Source organism: Herpailurus yagouaroundi, unplaced genomic scaffold (assembly GCF_014898765.1).
Source record: "Herpailurus yagouaroundi ecotype Mexico unplaced genomic scaffold, PumYag 28, whole genome shotgun sequence".
Classification (NCBI taxonomy): Eukaryota; Metazoa; Chordata; class Mammalia; order Carnivora; family Felidae; genus Herpailurus; species Herpailurus yagouaroundi.
The window spans coordinates 75,018,005-75,042,677 of record NW_024412376.1 but is presented as its reverse complement, the minus strand read 5'-3'; the positions used below and the strand labels follow the sequence as shown (position 1 = coordinate 75,042,677).

The 24,673-nt window shown below is 41.5% G+C and overlaps 3 long non-coding RNA genes across 6 annotated transcripts in view; 1 reads left to right on the top strand and 2 right to left on the bottom strand.

The window, feature by feature from the left end:
- The first annotated feature begins 285 nt into the window (after window positions 1-285).
- Window positions 286-20,975, top strand: LOC121030979 (uncharacterized). 4 transcript variants are annotated; one of them, XR_005790497.1, is made up of 5 exons: window positions 286-405; window positions 1,790-1,996; window positions 4,591-4,984; window positions 5,780-6,377; window positions 20,769-20,975. It is a non-coding gene; the product is annotated as an uncharacterized LOC121030979 (long non-coding RNA). The 4 variants fall into 4 exon arrangements; XR_005790499.1 differs by lacking the exon at window positions 20,769-20,975 and having other exon boundaries at window positions 4,780-4,984; window positions 5,780-7,952; XR_005790496.1 differs by lacking the exon at window positions 20,769-20,975 and having other exon boundaries at window positions 5,780-7,952.
- On the bottom strand, window positions 2,128-4,672 carry LOC121030989 (uncharacterized). Its single transcript, XR_005790501.1, has 3 exons — window positions 4,457-4,672; window positions 4,086-4,311; window positions 2,128-2,203 (listed from the first exon to the last, which is right to left on the bottom strand). It is a non-coding gene; the product is annotated as an uncharacterized LOC121030989 (long non-coding RNA).
- Window positions 14,248-24,673, bottom strand: part of LOC121030993 (uncharacterized) — a 27,478-nt gene continuing 17,052 nt past the window's right edge. The window contains exons 2-3 of the long non-coding RNA XR_005790502.1: window positions 20,762-20,847; window positions 14,248-14,644 (exon numbers count right to left, since the gene is read on the bottom strand). This is a non-coding gene — a long non-coding RNA (uncharacterized LOC121030993). The remainder of the gene's footprint in view (window positions 14,645-20,761; window positions 20,848-24,673) is intronic.

Sequence of the window (24,673 nt, the reverse complement as noted above, 5' to 3'; positions counted from 1 at the left end):
GAAATGGAACAAAGGACTGTGTGCATGGGTTTTGTTTGGGGCGAGGCATGTAGGGTGTGAGTACGAGAGTGCCTGTCTGTGACCTTCTTTCAGGCCTGCAGGGTTGAGAGACGAGTTCACAGAAACGAGAGATTGCGGAGTGGGGGTGGTGGTGATGTGAGGGACGCACTGGAGGCTGGAGAGAAAGTAGGCGGAGTGGGGGTGAGAGAGGATGACTGAGGAGTAATCTGGAAAAGTGGGGCCAGCGGGGAGGAGGGATGGTGGGGAAGAGGGCTGGGAAGGCGACAACCGAGACTAGTCAGCCGGGGAAGGCCCAGAGACTTGGCCCAGCACCGCCGGCCGGGACACCACGCCCGAGGTCAAGGCGGGTGGACCAAGCACGCTGCACCCGCTGTCCGCGCGCAGGTGGGCACGGTCGCGCACTGACCAGAGTACACGAAAGGATTGCTCTGGACGAGGTTCGGGCGTTCATAGAGTCTAGAATTTCCTCTGCTGTACCTACACTCAACAAGTTCACCCCGGGTCACGGATATCTCATTTTTTAAAATGACGAGGTTAAGGTTCCTGGCGAGCATGGTATTAAATTGCAAGGCTTGGTGGTGGGGGTGGGAGGGGAAGCTACTCTCAAATTCACATTTGCTCTTAAAAATCGAAGAAGACGTGAAGTTAGAGGAGTCATTTTCATTCGGAAAGTGTGTCTTACTTCTAAGCCCTGATTTTCCGATTTCTTGACTGGAGCAAGGCGTGTATTTTGGTAGCTAGCAGGGTGTTTTTGCTTCGTCCTGCCTTTGGGTGTAAGGACTATAAATATGATTCGTCTGGAAGACCAGGTGTGAAGGCTTCTGCCAGGCATACTAGACAAAGTTTGTTTTCAATTTCAAGGGCGTCCTGTTAATGTATGTTTTTGGAAAGCGTCGGAAAGCAGTCATAGGTTCCGGTTTGGTTTTCCCATCAATATTAATTTCTGCATAGGAACAAAATTCGCCCAGGCGCGCCATGAAAAAGCCCTCCCCTTTTGTCCTCAATAGAGAATAAAGTTCCTTCCAAAAGTTGTATTGCTCTTCCTCAATCAGGATACCAATTCTCTCAGTTCTAGGGAAATAAATGACTTGTTGGAAGAGCATGTGTGAAATACATACATCTTTAAAAAGCTTGGCGTTTAAAATAACCCAGGTCACCCTATAGGTGCTGGACTTTCCCTGCATTTGGGGGCTGTCTAGAACGTGTTATGTGTTTTCTTGAATTACTCCGTGTTTTGAATTCATTTGAGTTAGCAGTAAAAACAGGCAAACAAACTTGCTCAATTTGTTTTGAGTGCTAAATCCCTTCACTTTGAAATAGCTAACAGTCGACAGATGGACTCATTTTATGGAAAGGGCTAGCCTCTTCAGCCACGAAGAAAACTGACTGAGAGATCTACATTTTAAAGCCATCTCTAACCTCCCCATAACATCCATGAAAACTCAAACTTTCTCTCTCTACCTGTTGGAGAGTCAAGACCGTTTTACTTAAAGGGAGAGAAAAGAGGAGGAACGGCTCACATGCTGTTTTTATCTTTATTTCCCCTCTGTTCCTGAGAATTTTTATTTCTGGTTTTTGAACTCTGGCTGAATCAAGAAAATCAAATTCTTTCAACAAGTTCCACAACCGAAATCTAAAGTCACTGCAAACCAGAGAAGGTGGTCTGAGAAAGACATTTTCATCTGTATCCATCAACGATTTCTGCTGTCTCCCCACTCCCCTGAGTAATGGGTTAATGTCCTCCCCATTTTTCCTTTTCATTTTATAGAGATTAGGAGACGCTTCTAGCAGAACGACCTCCCTTCATCTGGTGGCGAAGATGAGGAATCTCATGGAAAAGTGGGAAAAGAGTGAGAAAATCAGAGACGGGAAGATTCAGAGACTTGCAGAGAGACGAGGAAAAGAGAAAGGGGCAGCGCTGGAGAGACGCGCAGATAAGCGCGTGCAACCCCCCACCCCCTTTCAAGATTCGGAGGTTTGCAAACCCGGGCTGGGACGAAGGGGCTCCGGGAAGCTCACGTTCCCCTCCCCACCCCCCTCCTTCTGTCTGGAGTCTCGTCCGCCAGGGGCTGGTTAACCCCAGTCCCGGCCGCCTCAGACATCGCGCTGAGCTTTTGGGTCTTCGCCTCGCCCAGCGCCAGTGCAGCTGAAGTGAGCAGCTGGTGGGAAATGCTAATGGCTCCTGGAGAAATAGAAGATACAGAATGATTCTCATTCCCTCCTCGAGTGTGCGGAAGGAGCTGGACATACGTTTCACGCTCCTAATCCTTCTTTTACATTTTTAGTCATACTCCTATTAAACAACTAATTAATGCTCAGAACCACTAGGGAATACATTAGGCATGCAGCGGAGAGGCAGGGTGCTGGGGGGCTACAAACCACCGAGCTGATTTAAGACACGGATTTCAGGTTTTTCCCTCGTCAGAGCAGAAATGAAAGAGTGGGCCGTGGCGATTGTATTTAGATTCCGATTACTTCAAATTAGAAGGGGGTGGAGGGAGCGTCCGAGCAAAGCAAGCAATTCCCTGCCCGGCAGATGTAAACAAGATTGTAGCATCAAAGGTACCAGCTCCTTAAGGGCCAGATCGCCTGGGCCGGGAGCCGGGGGTGGGGAGACACTGACCTTATGTATCTGTGAATTTCAAGGATGTTACACTTTTACGTAAACAACTCCGGTGGATCTCCCGGTGATCCCCAGTGAGAGTCACTGTTCTAGAATATCTCAATTTTTTGTTGTCCTCTGGAACAATACCCCCTTTTTACTTTTCCAAAAAATTTAAACTATATCTAAAGGTAATAACCTTCCAGTAAGCCAATGCACTAGATAATTTCTCACAGCCGTTTTTTCTGTCTTTTTTGGTCATCTAATTTAATGGTGGGAGGACACAGGGAATTAAACATATGCGTCCCCTCCCCCCCACCCCCAAATCAGCATAAGAAGAGCGGTGTTGGCTAAATGGATTCATAGAATTTTTAGTGAGATTCTGAATTATACCCCTCCCTCTAGTATTTTCAGACGGGTGACAACTGTTAGAACAAAAATCAAAGCATAGGGAGGACAGACAATTTTGTGAGCAAAGCGGGCAAAACCGAGGACAAATTTAGGATGACCTCCGCCAACTCACTCTCACCCAAGAGTCAGGATTTGGGAAAGGTACAGTATTATTTTACACCCCGCCCTGACGGGGTGCGTGCTATCATTTACTTTCTTCACTTTGGATTATGATCTCAACCCAGGCAAGCAATTTCCCCAGCTCCTTATCTGACAACAAGCGAGTATGTAAATACCAATGGCTGGAGATGTTTAACTGCCTCAAACGTTATTGATTTGTTGGCGGTTTTAGAATTTCCCTCCCCAGTCCAGGTCCGGTTTCGGAATTGTCCATTCGGGCGCTTTGATCCATACCCCCGATGCTACAATACAATAATTGTTTTTTGGGTTTTTTTTTTTTAAGGAATTAAGATGAACCAATTGATTTGCATATAAATTAAAATTACTATGCGTTGCCTATTCCTGTGTTTTATAATCATTTCGAAATTAGTACTTAACCACTCGAGCTAAAAGAATATATAAATGTCTGTATTGACTCACTAATGAATTACCTAATTAAAATGTCCCGGGGATGCTGGGCTCTGGAAAGATTGTTAAACCGAGACATATTAGGGAAGGGATGAATATTGGAAGGGTAACAGACCAGTGTCTGGAACTCAGAACAGAGTTTCCGGTGATTGCAAGCGTTAATTTTGGAGCATTGGTTCTTTCCTGTGGGTAATGATTTTGTGCTTGCTTGTAAATAAATGAGTTAGAAGGAGCGCTCTGGTGGCCGCAGTCACTCAGGCCCTTTGCTCTGGCAGAGACTGTTGAGCTCTAACCCAGCAGTGCTAAATCCTGGGAGAAGCTGGGCCAGCCCCGGAGGTGTGTGGACCCGCTGGCCGCCTGGCCAGTCTTCCCCTCTCCTCCTGCCTAGCGGACCGGCTGGCCAGCTGCGGCAGCGCGCTCTCAGCGCGCTCGGAGAGCTGGAAATACAGCCGACATTTAATAGATATGCTAACTGAGCACTTACCTTCGTCCTGAGAATAAGAATAAAAGGTAGCTCTTCTTAAGAGAGGCGGTGCAAAGGCACGCTAGGAGTTCAGAAAAGGCTGGCGGCGGGAAATCTGTAGCCTGGGGGCTCGCCAACAACCCCTTTCATTTCAAGCACTTATTGATTTGCTGTTGTCATCTTTGGCGACGCAGAAGGACACTTGAAAGAATTTCTGATGGGGCTCTGATCTGAGAAAGGAGGTGACCTGCCCAGGCTCTCACCAAATTCTTAATTACCACATCAACTGCTTTTTTTTTTTTTTTTTTTTTACCCCCCACCCCCACCTCCTTCCCCCTTGGCAACTGAGTTTGCTTCTTCTTAACTTTTTAATTATTCAGAAACTTCCTTACCTTTCATTGGCTTCCCTTTTGCAGCGGTTTTCCATCCGCCTCTCTCCCCACCACCTTTCCGTGGTAGGGTCTGTGTATTGATCCTTCTGACCTTTGGCACATCTGGGCCTTCCGAAATCTCTCAATCTTTTCAGATTTGAGGATGGAAGACTCCACCCGCTCCACAACGTGCACACACTCAGAGTTAGGAAGAACTAACACAGACTGCCCTCCAACTCAGGGGTCTAACAGATGTTCCCTTTTCAGTTGTCTCTTGAAATCTGAAATGCCTGCCTGATTTTAACTCGGATACCCCTCTCTCGCCCATTCCTTTTCCAAATCAGTTGGAACATGTGTGCAAATGTGCCCACAGCATCTCCACCTACATTCTTTACCAAACTGGGAATAAAGAGGAAGGAACTAATGCAGTAGATTGGGATAGAGATTGCATCAGGAATCAGAACCCCCAATTTCAGGATTCCTCAGTCCGCTCTGGCCATCTTCTGCACTGAATCATTTCAAGTGGGAGGCCCACAGGGACCAAAACAGGTAAGGCCACAGTAAAACGCAGAATCGTTTCAGGATTATTTCATTCAAGTGCAAGTGATGACTCGGAGTTTTATTTATAACCGTATGGTTTTAGTACATGCAGAATTGGACAGGAAAGGGTATGTCAACATGGTTATTGGTGTTGGGGAGGATAATAAATACCTTGGGATCATCAGTGAGAAAAAGACCCCCAAAGTCTACAATGGTTTTACTTCATTTATAATAGGAATTGAGACACAAACGGCTTTATATATTTTATGTAGTTTGACTAATCTGAACTTCCATGAAAAGTAGCTACACGGAATTTCTTTTAATTTCTGATAGCAATTTCAGAAAGTAAAGCCATTGAGAGACACCCTGAACTGGGTAAAGCCTTTGGGTTGACTGCTCTTGTAAGTTCAGGAGTATAGTATTATTTTTGTTTTAGATAATCTGCGAGGGTTTGCAAGTCTTTAACAGACTTCACTTAACAGACATCATTGTTTGAGTCTACATTCATTATAGGAAAAGTCCAGTTACTGTGCTGATTTTAAAATGGCCTTTCTGCCGGCATAATCTTGGTTTTCAAATAAAAATTTTTAGTTTAATATATAGACCTCCCAGTTTTCACTTCAGAACTTCCATTTCGATTGTTACAACAAATAATTTGTAGTACTCTATGTATTCCCTTTACTTTTCAGGGAAGTGGGTTGGGTTTCATCATCACCACTGCCACAAACAACAAACTCTAAAAGCTAAGCTCTTTCCTGTAGAATAATCGGTACTTGAAATGCTTTATTCAACACCACCCTATAGATATACCTGGTAAACTTCCTTGGAATTTCTAGCAAGAGTTTGCAGCAACTGGACCACCTCTCTCACAGAAGATATTCTCTCTGATGGGCTCTCATTTCTGGAGGAATGGATTTTAGAGCAATGGAGGAGGATGGGGACCTTGGAAGTTGCAGCTGAAACAAGCCAGAATTCAGTGAAGTGACTGATGCAGGGCTCAGATCTCCCATCCTGCATTTCTCTTTAATTGGAGCACTGACGCCCCCCTCCCCCCATCCCAAACACACACAGTGGGATCCTGAAGCACTACGTGGATTGTCCCCTTGTAGTCTTCACCATGTGGTTTTATAGAAGGTCTCTGGTTCCATGGTGTTTTTTAGTTGTAGCTCTCCTACTTATCATAATCTCAGTGTTTAGGTTTTGGTGTCCGGAGGTGAAAGCTGCTGTGTTCATAAGCTGTGACGTACAGAGGAGCTGGGACGAGTGAGGACTCATCACAACTCAAATTCAGATGTGTTTCAATGGCTCTGGCTGTGTAAAAAGTCTGGCAGTCCTTCCAGCTCCCCCAGCTTTCTACTCTAAACTTTGTATGGACCATGAGAGAAAGCCTCTGGCTAATGAGGTATGCTGAAGTCTGGGCTGAAGAAATAATAGCATTTGTATTGAGAACAAAGTGACCACAAAGCGTAGACAGTATGGGTCTACATTAGTAATAACGATAATAACTAATATTTGTGGGCTGCTTAGTTTATTTAGCAATTATGCCAAGCAGTTTTGTATTGATCATCACATTCATTCCTTACAACAACCTTATGAGGTAGGCAATTGTCATTTTACAAATGCGGGGGCAGTGAGGTTTGGAGTGATTATGTCGTGGGCCCGAGGTCATCTAGCTTCTAACCACTGGTGTGCAGAATGAGTGGGAAATTACTTTAGATCACATAGGTGGTAAGTAGCAGAGTCGGAATTTGAATCTAGATGTGTCTACCTCCAAATATTAACTAGTACACTGAACTGGTGGTGACCATAACTACAGGGTTAGAATCCTCTGGAGAAAGAAATATAGAATGTCCATGTGGAACATTTGAAAAAAAACGAGAGGAAAATGCAGAGATAAGAAAAGCAAATATATTACATGGGGGATGGAGAAAGTCAGAAATGTTTTACCTGCTAGAGAGAAGGAAAGGGAAATGATTGAATTAAAGAGAACAGAAAAACCAAGCTCTACTATTTGTCCTGGGCGGGTCATTCTAGAAAAGAGAATTCAGGGATCATTCTGAACAGTAGGAAAATTAATGCTCAGATTGTCAGGTTGACCTAAGCCCAGTATAAGAGCTCGGAAATCTAGTTTACAAGAACTCTTTCCTAGATACTCCCAGGGAGAATAAGATGTTGAAATTGAGGTTTGAGTAGTTTTATCTGGAAACCAAAGAGAAATGCGAGTAAGGACTGAGTGACAAGGACATCCACATTGTAAAAGCATGCAAATGGAGTGAGGAGCAAAATGTAGAAAACCTGTTAGGAATCTGGTTATTGTGCTAAACCACGCTGAACTCAAAGGAGAAATGAAATTTTACCTATCATTACCTACTTGTCTAGTTTGCACCCTCATGCCTTTGTTATTATAGTAAAGTCATTTGAAATTTTAAGGAAGATGACTTCTCGTGCTGAAGAAGAAACTCTGGGTGGATGGGTGTCAGGAGACAAAGGGGAAAGATAATGATCCCAAGGGCACAGTCTGTTGGTAGCAATGCTAGACCGTATACTAGTTGTTGATGGTAGAATGTGAGCCAGGGAAGAATGCCAGGAAACCTTCTACAAGGTCCCTTTCATCACAGCAGACCAGTTACTTACTGATCCAAAAGGTTGTTCCCAATTCAAGTTTGTCTCATTGCCAAAAATGATTTAAAATTGGCTCATTTTGACCTTTTCCAGAAGGGACAGATAAATGTAAGTTGATGTGTAGCTTCCCAATTTTGTGAAGCACAGGAGAAGAAGAAATGGGAGAATCAATACAGTTTCCTGTTTTCTGGCAAAAATTCTTATTTCTTTGTGTGATGTGAGTAAGGTAGCATGAGGAGTGGTTCATATAATGAAAAATGGTAGTTGAGTGTATTTTAAACTTTCTTTAAAAAAATTAAAAAAAAATTTTTTTTTAATGTTTATTTATTTTTGAGACAGAGGGACAGAGCATGAATGGGGCAGGGTCAGAGAGAGAGGGAGACACAGAATCGGAATCAGGCTCCAGGCTCTGAGCTGTCGGCACAGAGCCTGATGCGGGGCTTGAACTCACAGACCATGAGATCATGACCTGAGCCGAAGTCGGAGGCTCAACCGACTGAGCCACCCAGGTGCCCCTAAAAATTTTTTTTAGTGTTTATTTATTCTTGAGAGAGAGAGAATGGCAGACAGACAGACAGACAGACAGAATGTGAGCAGGGGAGGGGCAGTGAGAGAGGGAGACACAGAATCTGAAGCAGGCTCCAGGCTCTGAGCTGTCAGCACAGAACCTGACACGGGGCTTGAACTCACAAACCACGAGATCATGACCTGAGCTGAAGTTGGACGCTTAACCAACTAAGCCACCCAGGCGCCCCTATTTTAAACTTTTTCTTAATGTTTGTTTTTTTATTGAGAGAGAAAGAAAAAGACAGAGAGCAGGGGAGGGGCGGAGAGAGAGAGAGGGAGAGAGAGAGAATCCCAAGCAAGCTCCGCACTGTAGGCCCAGAGCCCGATTCAGGGCTGGAATTCACAAACCTGGAGATCATGACCTGAGCTGAGATCAAGAATTGGATGCCTAACTGACTGAGCCACCCAGGCCCCCCTATTTTAAAGGGGCTCTCAATCTGTGCTGTCACAGAATCTCTTGAGAATTCTATGGTGTTTTTGAAAGTAAAGTTTGAGGGCACACACTGTCTTATTTTCCATCTCTATCCCATGGCTCTCATAGTTAGCACTTCTCTAAATGTGCAGGACAAATTAGGATCCAGGGGTGCCTGGTTGGCTCAGTTGGTTAAGCGTCAGACTTTGGCTCAAGTCCAGATCTCACGGTTCATGGGTTCGAGACCCGCGTCAGGCTTTGTGCTGTCAGCACAGAGCCTGGAGCCTGCTTCCGATTCAGGGTCTCCCTCTCTCTCTGCCCCTCCCCTGCTCATGCTCTGTCTCTCAAAAAAAAAAAAAAAAAAAAAAAAAAAAAAAAAAAAAAAAATTAAAAAAAAAGTTAAAGAGAAATTAGGATCAATATACAATAAGAATTGGAAAGGATCTAGAGGGTGACCCCCTCTCTCACCTTATGTTGAAATCTAGAAAGATAGTCAGTTACCCTTTTCAACAAAGAGCCCCCTGGGGACCCTTCATAATTCATTCTGTATATCTTGTCTATTGACTGAACTCCCATTACTGAATAAAATGATGTCATGTCAAATAGCTCCAATTAATAGAAGGGATTTCTGGGGCGACTGGGTGTCTCAGTCGGTCAAGGGTCTGACTTTGGCTTAGGTCATGATCTCACCATTCATGAGTTCAAGTCCCTCATCAGGCTCTCTGCTGTCAGCACAGAGCCTGCATCAGATCCTCTGTCCCTCTCTCTCTCTGCCCTTCCCCAGCTCGCGCTCACTCTCAAAAAGAAAAATAAACATTAAAAAAAAAATAGAGGGCATCTCTTCCAGAGTCTTTTAAATATTTCATATGTCTTTTGCCCTCAAAAAACTGTATGAAAATACCGTTAGCCTCATTTAACAGATAGAAAACAGTGTCCTAGGGTCTTTTAGAGTTTTTCTCTGTTATGCGGCATGACACTGTGAGAACTAAATTAAAAACTAAGTCAGAAAATTCTGTGTTCAAGGCTTTCCTAGCAGACCCATCACTTCTTGGGGCAAGTTATTATCTTTCCGTCTGAGTAAAGTCCACATTTGATTGTAACTCTATCTGTCCTTCTGTTTGTCTGCCTGTGAGTAGTTTATCTTTTAATCCATCAATTTATCTCCTGGCTAGTTTTCTAATACACCATAAGTTAACCAATGTTGAGAAAATTTCACCCTTACTATGAGAGCTACTTGAGCAGATTGAGATGGTTGTCATATTTTTCAAATATTACATGTAGCTAACAGTGCTGTTACTGTTTAAGTGCCATGATTTCATTCTTATCTTGAAATTGTACACATACCACACCTTCTGTCATGAGGGGACAGCCTCCACTTATTAGCGCTTTTGATATTTACACTGTCTCTTGGGAGGATGTTGGATCATTTGTTTATGTCACTCTTGAAGTTATAATAAGTACCTTTTTGTTCAGACAGGTGTATTTAGTGTGTTTCCCAAAGCCCAACTTCCAAGAAACTAAAATCACTGACTCACTGAAAGATGTTTAAATGTCCTGCTGGAGTAATCCTGGAACAAGTATGGTTTTCCATCATTGTCCTTATCTGAGTGTAAATATACACAAATTCACATATGGCAACTTTTTTTTTCCACCTGAAGATGTGAAAAGGTCCCTTTTCCTGCAGGCAATTTATGAATCAAAAGCAATAGGATTCTTACTTTTTAAAATTTTTTTTAAATTTTTTATATTTGCCCTCTGTATTCTCCCCGGAAGTATCTAGTCTTTTCTCTCAAGGATGCATTTATGGAGAATATTCTGTATTCTCTTCCTTTCCCACAGGAGAGGTACTGTGAGTTGTAGGAGTTAAAACTGTATTCTTATAGCTCTTTATTCTTTTTTGCCACCGTTGACAACTCCTCCCTGTTTCCCCAAAGCATTAATGTCATTCTACTGGTTTCTGATTTGCAAAAATCAAGTAGGATCTACAAAAGTCAATAAAAATGAAAGAAATGTTTTTCATCTTGAAAGATTTACTTATTTTCTTCTTATGTGTTAGAAAGGGCACACAGATCATAGATGCTTTCCTCATTCTCCACCTTCTCCAAGTACATGGGAGTGTGTTGAACAGAGAGAGAAAAAAAAAATCAAGAAAGGAAAGAGAATGAATGAATTAAAATGAGAACAAAAAGCAGAGTCAGGGTCTAGGATTGTGGTTCAACCAGATGATTCAGTTAATTTAGTAGGTTCACTTTGTGGTCATTTGTTAAGCTGACTTCTGGATGATGGAAACAATATTTCTAAATCTTTAATGGGCAGAAGCTGAGTTAAAAAAAAAAGACTGACTAAATCTTTTAAGTATATAGAAATGATCAGAGAAAAAGCAAAGACGAGAGAGATGGTTATACTGATGTGCCTGGTTGGGGAAAGATGAGAGCATACTAGAGAGTAGGATGGTTTGCAGATTAATTTTAGGAGACTGTTTTTTTTTTTTTAAAGAATTTTTTTTAACGCTTATTTATTTTTGAGAGAGAGAGAGAGAGAGAGAGAGAGACAGACCGAGTGTGAGTGGGAGAGGAGCAGAGAGAGGGGGAGACACAGAACCCAAAGCAGGCTCCTAGCTGTCAGCACAGAGCCTGATGTGGGGCTTGAACCCGTGAGCCAGCAGATCATGACCTGAGCTGAAGTCGGACGCTCAGCTGACTGAGCCACCCGGGTGCCCCAGGAGAGTGTTTTTTGAGTCTTTTGTTTCCCACATTGAATTTAAACAGTATTGCATTTTTAAATTGAAAATTTACTTCTAACTACAGGTTAAGTTAACGTCTCACCTCCCCAGTCATTTTATTATAATCATTTGTATTGTAAGAAATGCTGTGATTTGGCTTAAATGTTGCTATCTTATATTTTTTCCTTTAAACATATCTTTTGGAGGTTTGTAAACACTGGGAAAGTACATTATTTCCAGGTCCCTCCAAGGATTATTTCATTGAAAAGCTACAAGCCAATCAGTGAGCTTATCCTGACCTCAAAGGGCGCCCAGGATTTGAAGGAAGGCAGGGGTGAGAGTTTAGATCAGGTACAAGGCTGTTGTCACTTTGCTTTACCACCAAACCAGCAGACCAGAGTCTCCCATAGGTAAGGGTATTTGTGAGAGTTCCTCAAAAGAGGATACATCCCAGAAGTTCCAAATTTGGGAGCCATATAGTATAGCCCATGAGGAATGAGGAGTCTGCCAGGGCAGAGGAACTTGAGCCATGATGCTGTGGTAGAAGCAGTGAGGCCCTCAAATTATCTCCTTATTACCATGTCTAAGAGTATTTACTGCCCCCTATGAACTTATTTCTGTATTCTACTTGTTACTGGATCATTGGCTTCTGCCTACCTGGCTAGGACCTATAGATAGTGAAGGACAAAGACATATGTGGGGCTGAGGAATAGAGGGAAAACAACAAAAATGAACATTTCTTTGTGAAATGAAAAAAATTCAGTTATCTCTAAAATAGGATGAATTACTGATCTGGATAAAATTCATTGATTTTAATTGATTTATTATGTCTGATTTCCTACCTCACATTATAAGCAGATATCTGAAAACTATGAAATTGACATAAATTAGACCTTCAAAACAACTGATATTCAACAGGTCTGTGATATAATAGCCGCATTTATTTATTTATTTATTTATTTATTTATTTTACTATTAGGTGTTAGTTGATAAACATTACTGTTGAGCTGAAAAAATATCTCACTGTTTTGGAAGTCATTGATGGTGGTTTTCATTCTTTTTTTCTTTTCCTTTTTTATTTTTGTGAAATGTTTATTTATTTTTGAGAAGGAAAGAAAGAGACAGAGCGTGGGTGGGGGAGGGGCAGAGAGAGCAGGAGACACAGAATCAGAAGCAGGCTCCAGGCTCTGAGTTGTCAGCACAGAGCCAGACACAGGGCTCGAACTCACCAACTGCGAGATCATGACTTGAGCTGAAGTCTGACACTTAACCAAGTCGGACGCTTAACCGACTGAGCCACCCAGGTGCCCCCATTATTATTATCAACAATGGCTTTTGTTAAGGTTTTTATTCTTGCCAGATTTTTATTCTTTATATTTGAGTTTATACTTAATAAGACAAAGCTTATAACAAATAAGTTGTCATAAGCTAAATCAGGGCTATCCACTTAGAAGTAAAATGCCTCAACTTTATGCTGGTGCTTTGTTTCATTTGATTTTTCACCATTTTTAATTAAGAAAGAGTTTAAAACAGTCACATAATTATGAGCATATTCTCTCTGTCTATATTCTGTTTTTCACATATAGAGAAACTAATATATAAACATTCCTAGTAGGAGGTCCATGTAAAGCATTATGATTTTAGATAGGTCACCCTGTATAAATGTATGGATAAATATTTATGCACATATATACATATGCTATGTATCAACATTTCTTGTAAGTCCTATCTGCTTATAGTTTTAACTACAAAAACAAATAAAAAATGAGATAAGTAATAACCAAACTGGGAAAACTCTCTGACTCATAGAGAACTGAAATATAAATTCTTTGAATACTTCTAATTTATTTATCAAAGATGTCTCATTCCTTACTGAGCTCACAAAATCCGTAAGCTCTAGCACAAAGTTTAACTGCACACTACATTTGATATAGGATAATGCTTAAAATTTTAAAGTAACACCTTATATTTTTGCAAAACAATCTCTGAAGTGTTGCTGAATTGTAACAGAACAAACAATTCAGTTCAGACTCTCCCTGCCTCCCCTACCCCTAATCTCCTCATTCATAGAGGTGATTTTCTTATAATAGTGATAGCCAGTTAGGATATATTTAATAAAGGATTGACTCTTAATTTAAGTAAGAGCAAAGTCCCCATGGTAAGATTCTTAGTAAGGGTTATGAGGAAGCTTTATATTTTTTTTCCCCAAGAACACCTTGACACAGTTACACATAATTAAAAAAGTATATGGCTTTATTTGAAGCTGACTCTTCTTCGGAATACTGTTGGTAAGAGTTAATGAAAACCTCTTTGTCTCAGACCAATTAAAAAAAATAAGTGACATGGTCTTAGTAGCATAAAATGACGTGTTGGAATATTCTTAGATGACGTCTCATGTGCTAATTCCAATTACTAGATTGTTTTGGCCCTGGGAAGGTAAAAACTAATCCCTTTTCATTCATCTTAATACTCTATGTCAAAAGGTCTGGCTAATTATGCCACTGTATTGAAACTGTATTGGAAATACAACAAATTTAGATTTTATGAAAAAAAAATGATCTCCCTCTGAATATAATGTTCCACATGAACATTAGCTGGTCTGGATTACATTCAGTATCGTTTGCCACTTTCTTTTGAAATGTATTTATATGAAAAGAAACAAGAAATCTGATTTGTTGTACTCTTGAATCAGAGCTGTGGGGAAGGTTTGGACAATAAAACCTCTTCAAACAGGGGCGCCTGGGTGGCTCAGTCGGTTGAGCGTCCGACTGCAGCTCAGGTCATGATCTCACAGTTCGTGAGTTCGAGCCCTGTGTCAGGCTTTGTCTGACAGCATGGAGCCTGGGGCCCGCTTTGAGTTCCGTGTCTCCCTGTCTCTCTGCCCCAACCCTGTCATTTTCTCTCTCTCTCAAAAACAAATAAACATTAAAAAAAAAAAAACCTCATAGAATATTAACACAACACAAATTTATCTCAGAAAACATTCATCATACATCTTGATATCTTGGGTGAAGAAGAAGTAGTCACGATAAGTAAATTTGGGGAAGGTGAACATGACAATGGAATAGACTTCTTATTCTTAAGCATATGTACTCTCATTATTTTATTTAAACCACAGCAGATTAGAATGAGTTTCTAGTTTTCAGCCTGACTTTGTAAGAAAGAGGGGAGTCTACATGCACTTGCATTCAGTCCTAGCATGCAAATTCTAAAATACCTGAAGAGAGTCCTTTTTTGAGTCAGCAGAGGGGCCGAGTTTCATGTCAGAGGACTTTAGTAGCAGCTTCTCTGCTCCTGCTCCCTGGTCTTCTGTCACCTGGTTGCTCACATCCAAATATCTTGTGGCCTGCATGCCGCAGTTAGATACAAAATAATTGGAAGGCTGCCACAGGTGGCATTTTGGTTATGAATCATTTCAGTTTTATCAATAAACATCTATAAATGACAAATTCCTTGCCTGGAAAGGTTACGTAAGAGGGAAAAGAAAAGTGCAGGGAAGCAGGTGAAAAGTGAAGTTCAAACACTTTGCAACTTTGGTTAAGATCAGATCTATTTACTCTCCCCTGGGCAGGGCAAACAGAAAGAAACGACGTGTACCAGGCAGCTGCCGCTAAACGCCTTCCATACCTTCTCCACGTGGGTCTACACTATTTCCCCATGGCATTCTTTCAGTTTTCCTATTTTCCACAAAAGCCAGACAGGTTCTGGAAGGTTAAATGACTTTTTCTTTTTCTTTTTTTTTTTTAATTTTTTAATGTTTACTTTTGAGACAGAGAGAGACATAGCATGAACGGGGGGAGGGCCAGAGAGAGGGAGACACAGAATCTGAAACAGGCTCCAGGCTCTGAGCTGTCAGCACAGAGCCCGACGCGGGGCCCGAACTCACGGACCACGAGATCATGACCTGAGCCGAAGTCGGCCGCTCAACCGACTGAGCCACCCAGGCGCCCCTTAAATGACTTTTTCAAGATCTCATAGAGTTGGCACAAATTTCAGATGGAACCAAGTCTCCAGAAACCCGTGCGCTTGCTTTTCTGGCACGGAGTCTCCCTACAGCACAGAAGAAAAACGGGTATGCCTGGTGGCAAACAAGTCTGCTTTGCTTCTTCAGATTAGTTTTGCCAAGTTTCTTCCTTCTTTCCTTTTTTTTTTTTTTTCCCTTTTGGGTAGGATTGACTTTGTATAGAGCATGGTGAGATTGGAAGAGTCCTCAAAGAACATCCCACACAACCCCTCTTTTACGGATTAGAAAACTGAGGCTCTGAAAGCATAAATGAATCATCTAAGATCACACACCCGGCTGTCAAAATTGCTGGGACAGGTACCCATTGTTCTTTTCTGGTATGCTCTATGAGGCATCGCTATACAACCTCTCATTTTAGTATTTTCCTTGATGGCTGGGGTGGAGTGAGGTTCTAAAATAGCGTACTCCTCCATTTATGTTCCCATTTTGTTTACTTGTTCTTCTGATGGTAGGTTGAATGGTAGTACCCTAAAATATATGGCTACATCCTAATCCCTGGAACCTGTGAAGGTAATTTATTTGGGAAAAGGGTCTTTGCAGATGTAGTTAAGTTAAAAGTTAAAAAAAAATTTTTTTTTTAATGTTTATTTTTGAGAGAGAAAGAAACGGAACACGGGCAGGGGAGGGGCAGGGGGAGAGGCAGGGGGAGAGGGAGACGCAGAATCCGAAGCAGGCTCCAGGCTCCGAGCTGTCAGCACAGAGCTGATGTGGCGCTTGAACCCACGAACCGTGAAATCATGACCTGAGCCGAAGTCGGACGCTTAACCGACTGAGCCACCCAGGCGCTCCCCTTAAATTAAAAATCTTGAGATGATGAAATCATCCTGGATTATCTGGGCAGGCCTTAAATCTAATAAGGTGGTTTTATCAGAAAGGCAGAAAAAAAAAATCTGAGACTGAGTGAAGAGGAGAAGACCTAGAGGAGAATTTGATGTGAGGGCAATGTGAACATGGAGACAGAGATTGGAGCGATGTGACCAGAAGCGAAGGAAGCCAAGGAATGCAGACAGCTATCAGAAGCCGGAGAAGGCAAGGAAGGATTCTCCCCTAGAGCCTCGGGAGGGAGTGCGGCCCTGCCAGCACCTTGGTTTCTGACTTCTGGCTTCTAAAACTATGAGAGAATACATTTCTGTTTAAGCAACCCAGTTTGTGATAAATTGTTATAACAGCCACAGGAAATTAATACAGCAGGGGGAAGAACTGATATTATAGAACTGATGTTATATAGAAATGATGTCATATCATTCCTGACTTCACAGACTTGCAGGGGAGTGGGTATCTGCTGGTGGCAGTGGATAGTTGAAGAGCTTCAGGGACAGATGAGTGTCCTTGTTCTGATATAGATAGGCAATAACGGCCTTCTGGAAAGTGACAGGGATTTTATAAGAAAACTCCCCCCTCAAAAGGCTTGGGAACATCAAGTCAAATCAAGTGAAGGTGTGAGAGAGGGGCGGACCATTCTCTGTTTTGTGTTGACATTCCTTCAGCCTTGGTGCCCTCGCACTGCTTCCTGGACACCTGTGAGCCCTATGAGCTCCCCAGCCTGAGAACTCTCTTTCCTTCTTCTCACCCTTATTCAACCTGCCTCATTTCCTCAGGGCTCTTTCCCTGGAGCTAACCCCCGCCTTCACATGAATATATTGCCAGGAGTTTATACATCATGGTTATACCTGTTTTAATCAGACTTCTTTTTCACAACTGATTTTGGATGCATTAACCCCAGCAGAGAAATCAGTGGGGATTTCGTGCAGGTTCCACGCCAGCCTAAGGGGGAGACATTTTGAAGAGAGAAGAACATTCTTCCTGTCCTTCCTGTCATGTCCATCAAGGCCAGCCCAGTTCCTGAGTACCACTATGTGTAGATATTTTCTTACAGTCTCAGTTGTATTGGGAGTAGAAACCCTGAACAGAGAAGAAAAGAAGCTCTTCCATCTGGGCTGGACTGTCCATGAATTTCTAGAGGTGATATAATGTTGTTTGCCTCCTGGTAAGCTTTCTACTTGGACATGATTTCCTTTTCTCTCATTCACTTACTGAGCCTCTCTGTGCCTCAGTGTCCTCATCTGTAAAATGGAGACAACAATGGCACTTTCCTTAGAGGAAAAGCTTGTTGTGAGGATTAAATCAGGTAATCTGGGTAAAGCTTTTAGAGTAGTTCCTAGCACACAGGAAATGTTAGCTATTAGTATTTATTCCAGAGAAGTACCTACTCTCATTCCTTGTTTCTGTGAGTGTGGTCATCTGTGTGTACTCCCAACCTTTGGACCAATTCCTTGCTCTTTCTGGTGAAGCATTTGCCTAGGGACAGCCATTACTCAAAGTTCCTTGATTGTGGGGAGCTATTCTATTAAAAGTCCTGAGCATGAGGGCAGTTGATCTCTTTCTTTTCACTTCCCACTTGGAGAAGTGGAGACAGTGACCTGGGCAAGTGTGTCAGCCTCGTGGTCCCTTCAGGATGAGGCTGAACACTGAGAATGAACAAGCTCATTCGGGTTCTCACAGTAACCTAAGTCCTCTAACCCAGTCGGTATGGGTAATAAAGTTGGTAATTTCACTCATTAGCTGACTCTTTTGTCTTACTTCTTTTTGGTTCAGTGCTCAAGTTGAGGTCCTTCAAAAAACCCAGTGACTGTTAGTGTCCGGGAAAATCTTAGGCCAGGGTGGATGGGGTCTTGTTTGAGGGAAAACACCCCGTGTCTCAGTAGGTGCCTCAAATCCTTCCCAGCGTTTGAAGGCACAATGCAAGGCTGAAGATCCATGCTCTTCTCTTCCCGCTATTCATCCACAGAATTAACTTGTCTTGTCTTTCTAAGACTTGCTAAGTTAATCAGCAAGGGAAGAACAACTGAAGTCTCTCCTTATTTAAGCCATGCCCTCCCGTGAAAGGAGCCTTTAAAGACACACCAACAATTCCATGCTGTGGAATGAGAAAACTGTGCCGTGGAGGGATCACAAAGAGAAGGTTTTTATTCCTGAGCAAGCAAATGAAAATTCAGCAAACAAATCAAAGAATCAAGATAAAGACCTAAAAGATGAAATGGGAACACGAACTATATAACAATGAACATAAAACAAAATCCTCTCAACACTCTGGCAATTACTCTGGTCCTGTGGTGAGTCAAAGTGAGCAAAGTACTCCTAGAGGGAAGTGTTCATTTTTGTTGAAATATGAACATCTTGCATCTATATATTACGTTGTGCCGCACAAAGTGCCCTCACACCTGTTTCCTTATATGATTTTTATGTGAACTCTGGTGTTTGTAAGGGATCTTCCTCCCCTTATTATAGATGTGGGGGGAAAAAGGACATTTGGGAAAGAAAAAAATCGCCTGACCTATAGCTGGTCTGATGATGGATGTCTGATCCAACAATAGACAAAAGTTCTCTTTAATCACACAGCCATTTCTGCCACTTTTGGTAATGGTAGGAATGTTACTTAAGCTAATTTTTCTTTTTTAATGTCTTGGGGACTATGAAATCTGCCTTCCAAATTGCGACTTTGAAAAAAAACCTTTCACTCTCTAGCATTTTGGAAACACGTGAATTCTTCTACTAGTGCCTGAATTCAGAGGATTTTTCTCCATAGGTTTATAAATGGGAAATATGGATTTGCTCATTTTAATAATGATTCAGAATAAGAGGATTGTCTCTCTAGTTAAACTCAAGGGAGTAATAAAAACTGTTTTCATTGATGAGTGTATACAAGTTGTATGACTAGGAACAGAAAAATTGGAGACCTGAAATGAGTTAGCTGTTGGTTTTATTACAGAAACCATCTTATTTTTAGGATTAACACTGGAGCTATCAGATGTGGATCAATGAAGACATTAGCATGGTACTTTAAATACAAAAGTACACGTGTTTGAGAAAGTAGTAGTCAATTTTTCTCTCGCTGGGACTTGTCCTCACTATTAGTAAATGGATGTCACCAGCAGGCTGTGCTGGAACTTCCACCTATGAAGGTATTAAGACATGTTTTCTTCACTTACTACTTGGCAGATATCCTCGGCTTGCTTGCTTCTTAGGACAAAGTTCCAGAAGATACTCTATTCTGTGGTTGTGGTTGGCAATACCTGACAAGAGTTTTCTGAATCTTTTTTTTTTTTTTTTTTTTTTTTTTTAGTTTATTTATTTATTTTGAGAGAGACAGAGTCAGTGCAAGTGGGGTAGGGGAAGAAGGAGAGGGAGACAGAGATTCTCAAGCAGGCTCCACACTGCCAACGCAGACCCTGGTGAGGGGCTTGAACTCACGAAAGTGTGAGATTATGACCTGAGCTGAAACCAAGAGTCAGATGCTGAACCGACTGAGCCACCCAGGCCCCCCAACACAACTGAATCTATCTTTGGTCGAGCCTTCTGACAATCTGTCTCCCTATGTCACAGCTCTTTCATTTCTGGTTTTCTTTGTCTTAGCTTTTTGGTCTCTAGTAGGGAGTTAGGGCAACCCACTACTCTGGCTGGCTTATTGGGGGTCGTTTCTGATCTCATTCCAATAAATCCTATTTCCTAGAGCAGATTTTCCTCCCCCACCCCCTTTGTATTATGTTAAGCTAACTCTTCCAGTTGATGCCGTGGTCTGTAATTAACTCTGAGTGTTACCATTCTAGGAGATTCTGAAGCATTTCTTTCTTCCATCAGCTCAGATGAGATGCCCCCTCACCATTACCTATACTGGCCTTAAGTTTCTATTGTTAAACAGTTGTTCTTTTGCCACATTTGGGGGTGAAACAAACTGCTTATTTCCTACTGAAATGGAAGCTGCTGCTTCTTCTATATATTTTTCCCCAAGTTCACTTGTTTCTTTCTTTGGGATGCAGTCCCCTATTACTTGAATCATTTGCTTTCATTTGTGTCAGTTTTGACAGTTACCCCAATAAGATATAGGGGGATATTACCTCAATAATGGATTAGCAATCAAGGCAATTGAAACGACTATTGCACTCGTCAATAAATGTAATAACTTTCTAACTGGTACATTCGGTAGAGACATCACAGTATTCTATGGAGGTCAAACAAGCAAATAGGTAGTACTAAGGAAAAAAATAAAAAATAAAGGGGAACTATTGTAAAAGCGTGATCATTTCAGAGGTTAGAGTAAATTCAGATCCTATAGAGGCACCAATTTTTTATAGAACATAGCAATTCAGGATGTTTAGTTCTTAAAAAAACAATCTTGGGAGGTTATTTGACTATTGGGACAGAGATGTTTAGGTGTTTTTCAATACTATTTTCCATTTCTTCTTCTTCAGTAATAGAATCTTTAAATTTTAATGGAGCAAATGCCTGCCCAGAATAAACAAGAACTCCTAGCTTTCCTTGCAGCTAGGTTTGCCATATGACTAAATTCTGGCCAACAAGATGTAAATACTAGTGATATGAAAAATTTGCAGGAAATTTTGTTAAAATAAAAGGTTGTATTCTTCCCTTTATCTTTTTTACCTTCTAGGTGTCTGGGATGCAGAAGCGATGGTTGGAGATAGAGCAGTTATCTTGGTCCATAAGGCAAATTAAGAAGAGAGGCCATCCTATTATAAACAAGATAGAAACTGTTTGAGTTCTTAACAACATGGGCTATATATGAGCTATATTGACATTTCCTCCTACTTGAGCTTTACCTTGGGAGAAAAATAAATTTTTCTTGTTTAAGCTGTTATTATTTTGAGAGTTTTTTCATTTGTCACCAATCATAATATTAACTACAGAGCTTACAAGAGTGTAGTGGGTTCAACTGTGTCCTCCAGAAACATATATCCAAGTCCTATCCCCGGTACCTATGAATGGGACCTTATTTGAAAACAGGATCTTTGCAGATATAATTAAGGATCTTGAGATGAGGTCAGTTTGGATTTTGGATGGGCTCCAAATCCAATCATGTGTCTTTATAAGATGGAGACTTGACACACAGACTCAGAGACGAAGGTCATGTAAAGACAGACAAAGACTGGATTTATGCTGCTACAAGCCAAGGAATGTCAGGAGCCAACAGAAGCTGGAAGGGCCGGGAAGGATTTTCCTCTAAAGCGTGCTATCACAGCAATTTTGGACTTTGGCCTCCAGAACTGTGAGAGAACACATTGCTTTTGCTGTAAGCCAACAAGTTTGTAGAATTTGTTATGACATTCCCGGGAAGGTATTATAAAGGATCACACTTATTATTATTTTTTTAATGAACAAATAGAAGATTCATCTAAGTCATAAAATGATAATTTAAACACACACCTGGTGACTTGTTCTCAGGCACCATATTTATGGAAGGAAGACTTGGAAAAAGTCATTAAAACCATTAATCTGTCATTTCAAAAAAAATCCATTTGCTCCCAGAGTATATTTATCTTGCTGAGATTCTTCATAGGACCGATCCTATTAGCATATCAGAAATCCATTGTGCTTATATGTAGGTATAAATTTTTCTTTGAAGATTTATCAACTGGCTAGTGTTCATCAATGAACATCAAATCAACATTTTGCTTAAATGTTACTGCCTTTCCTGGCAAATGGATGAAGTGTTTCTCCTCAGGAGGAACCCAGGTTCTATAATTAACAAAGAGAGCAATTAGGTTTGGCAATAAAAGAGGGTGATTACAAACACCATTTATCAATTTTGCAGAATAGCAAGCACTGTATTAAAAATCAGTTATTGAAAGACACAGAACTGCTGAGTATTGATGTGAACTCATCTACTACTAGTATGAATGAACCTTAGGTGATAGTAGTGTGTGTGTGTGCGTGTGTGTGTGTGTGTGTGTGTGTGTGTGTGAGTGCATGCACGTACGTATGTGTGATTTACAAGTATGTGCTTTATTTTCATAAACACTATGTTACATTATTCCACTAACTACAGACTCACTACTTTGTGAGCATTTGACTCTACAATGTCTCCTGGCAGGTTAAGGAGGAGCACTTAGTCTCCTTAACTGAGGTGAATTGGATCTTGTCACTCTCCCTCACCTCCTCTCCCCATTTCTAAATACCTGAAAGCTTCCTATTGTACTTTGAGTATACTAAATATTCCTTTTTTTTTTAAGTTATTTATATGTTTTTGAGGGAGAGAGAGAAAACAGAGGAAGAGCAGAGAGAGAGGGAGACAGAGAATTCCAAACAAGATCTGTGCTGACCGCACAGAGATGGACATGGGCTTGAGCTCACAAACCGGGAGATCATGACCTGAGCCCAAATCAAGAAATATTGCTTAACCAACTGAGCCACCCAGGCCCCCCTACTACATATTTCTTCTTCTTTTTTTAATGTTTTTATTTATTTTTGAGAGACAGAGAGAGAGAGAGGGTGCACAAGTGGGGTGGGCCAAAGAGAGAAGGAGACACAGAATCTGAAGCAGGCTCCAGGCTCTGAGCTGTCAGCACAGAGCCTGAAACAGGGCTCGAACTCAGGACACTGAGAGCATGACCTGAGGCGAAGCTGGATGCTTAACTGACTGAGCCACCAAGGTGCCTCTCTACTACATATTTCTTAACACAACTGGAGTCCCTAATGACGCAGACCTCTCAGCTTAGCCCCCTCTCCCACTTCACATTGTCTCAGCCACAGGTCCTTTTTTTAGTTCCCTGAACCAGCCTGACTCTCTGCCTGGGCACATTTGCACATACCGTTCCCTCTGTCTGGAGCACTCTTTCTCCAGCTCCTTGTCTGGTAAACTCTCATTTATCCCTCAAATCTCAGCTTATGTGTATTGTCCCCAGACAGGCTTTTACTTCATGGCACTTATTATAATTTATAATATTTGGTTTACTTTTTAAATAGTCTTTGTTTACTTGTTAAATGTTTGCTTTTTGTTCCATAACCTCCCTAAAGGAAGGGACTATGGCTCTTGCTTAGTACTCTTTACCTCTGCTCTATATGTAGATCGGGGGACGTAGCAGGCACTCAGCAAATATTTGTGGAATGAGTGAATTACAACAACATTTTTAGTTGTAATTCAAATATCTCAAATAGCAACTTCACGCTAAGTAAGGAAATAAATCAAGTTATAATAAAGAAAATCTAGGTTACTGGTATAGAAGAACAGTATTTCTCAATCCTGGCTGGTCACTATAATCACCTAAGAAGCTTTTCTGAAATGATGATGTCCAGACCCCATCCAGAGGTTCTGATTTATTTCATCTATGTGGCCTGAACATCAGTATTTTTTAAAAATAAATTCTGATTCTGATATATAGCCAAGATGGAAAACCACTGGCGCAGATTCTGGGTGGTAACTAACAGTAGGACAAAACCTTCTATTCCTCCAATATCTTCTTTCATTTCATTGCTATTAATAATTTCATTCTAAGTATTTTGAACAAAGATGGCAATGCTTGGAAGGAAGAAAGATAAAAATACAGTATTTCACAAGTTATCTTTCTTGTTTTTTTTTTTCCTTAATTTTTATTTCTTTATTTTGAGAGAGGATGCATGAGTGGTGGAGGGGCAGAGAGAGAGGAGAGAGAGAGAGAGAGAGAGAGAGAGAGAGAGAGAGAGAGATTCCTAAGCAGGCTCCACACCACCCCAACAAAGCCTGATGCGGGCTGGAACCCACGAACCGTGGGATCATGACGGGAGCCGAAGTCAGACGCTCAACTGACTAAGCCACCCAGGCGCCCTGGAAGGTATCTTGACCTAAACATCTGCAGCATATTTTGTGTTGTGAGATATAAAATGTCTTTCCATAATTTGAAATTATATTGAATAGACAGCACTGCACTTTTGGATTAAAAAAGAGTAATTTTTATGACTGTTAGCACAAGCAGTGACATAAGCCTAAATTCTGGGAAAATAAGAAAGTGTGTCAGGAAGGTCCACTTTATCTTTTATTACTTATACAAGAAACTGATCTCAGTTGGAGAAGGAATGTCCACATTGCTATCTTCCTGTAAATAAAGCCTAGGGCATTCCTACGTAGTAAGATGTTACCATGCTGGAATGTCTTAACTTAAACTGGATAAATGCTCCGGAGGTAGGTAGGAAACATGCTGTGCTGGGAGATGAGCAGCTTGCTGTGGTGGAAAATTGCGGAAAATGAGTGCTGCTCTGATTTTCCTGAGAGTTCTGGCTTAGGTGCCCAGTCTCCCAAGCTCCCATTAGAGTAATTACCTGATTATATCGTACATGCACGTCAGTATGTCTTTCCACTGGTCTGTAAGCTCTTTGGGGTCAGAATGATACTTATAAATTAACTTTGGTATCCCCAATACTTTCCATACTTCCTGGCACACGGTGCACTCAATCGCAATTTCCGAATAAACGGACTTTGGAGTCGGACAGACCTGACTTGTGTTAGTATCCTGGCTCAGTCATAACGGATAACGTTCCTTTGTTTCTGGGGATGGTTATTTCTTCATCTGTACGCTAGAGATA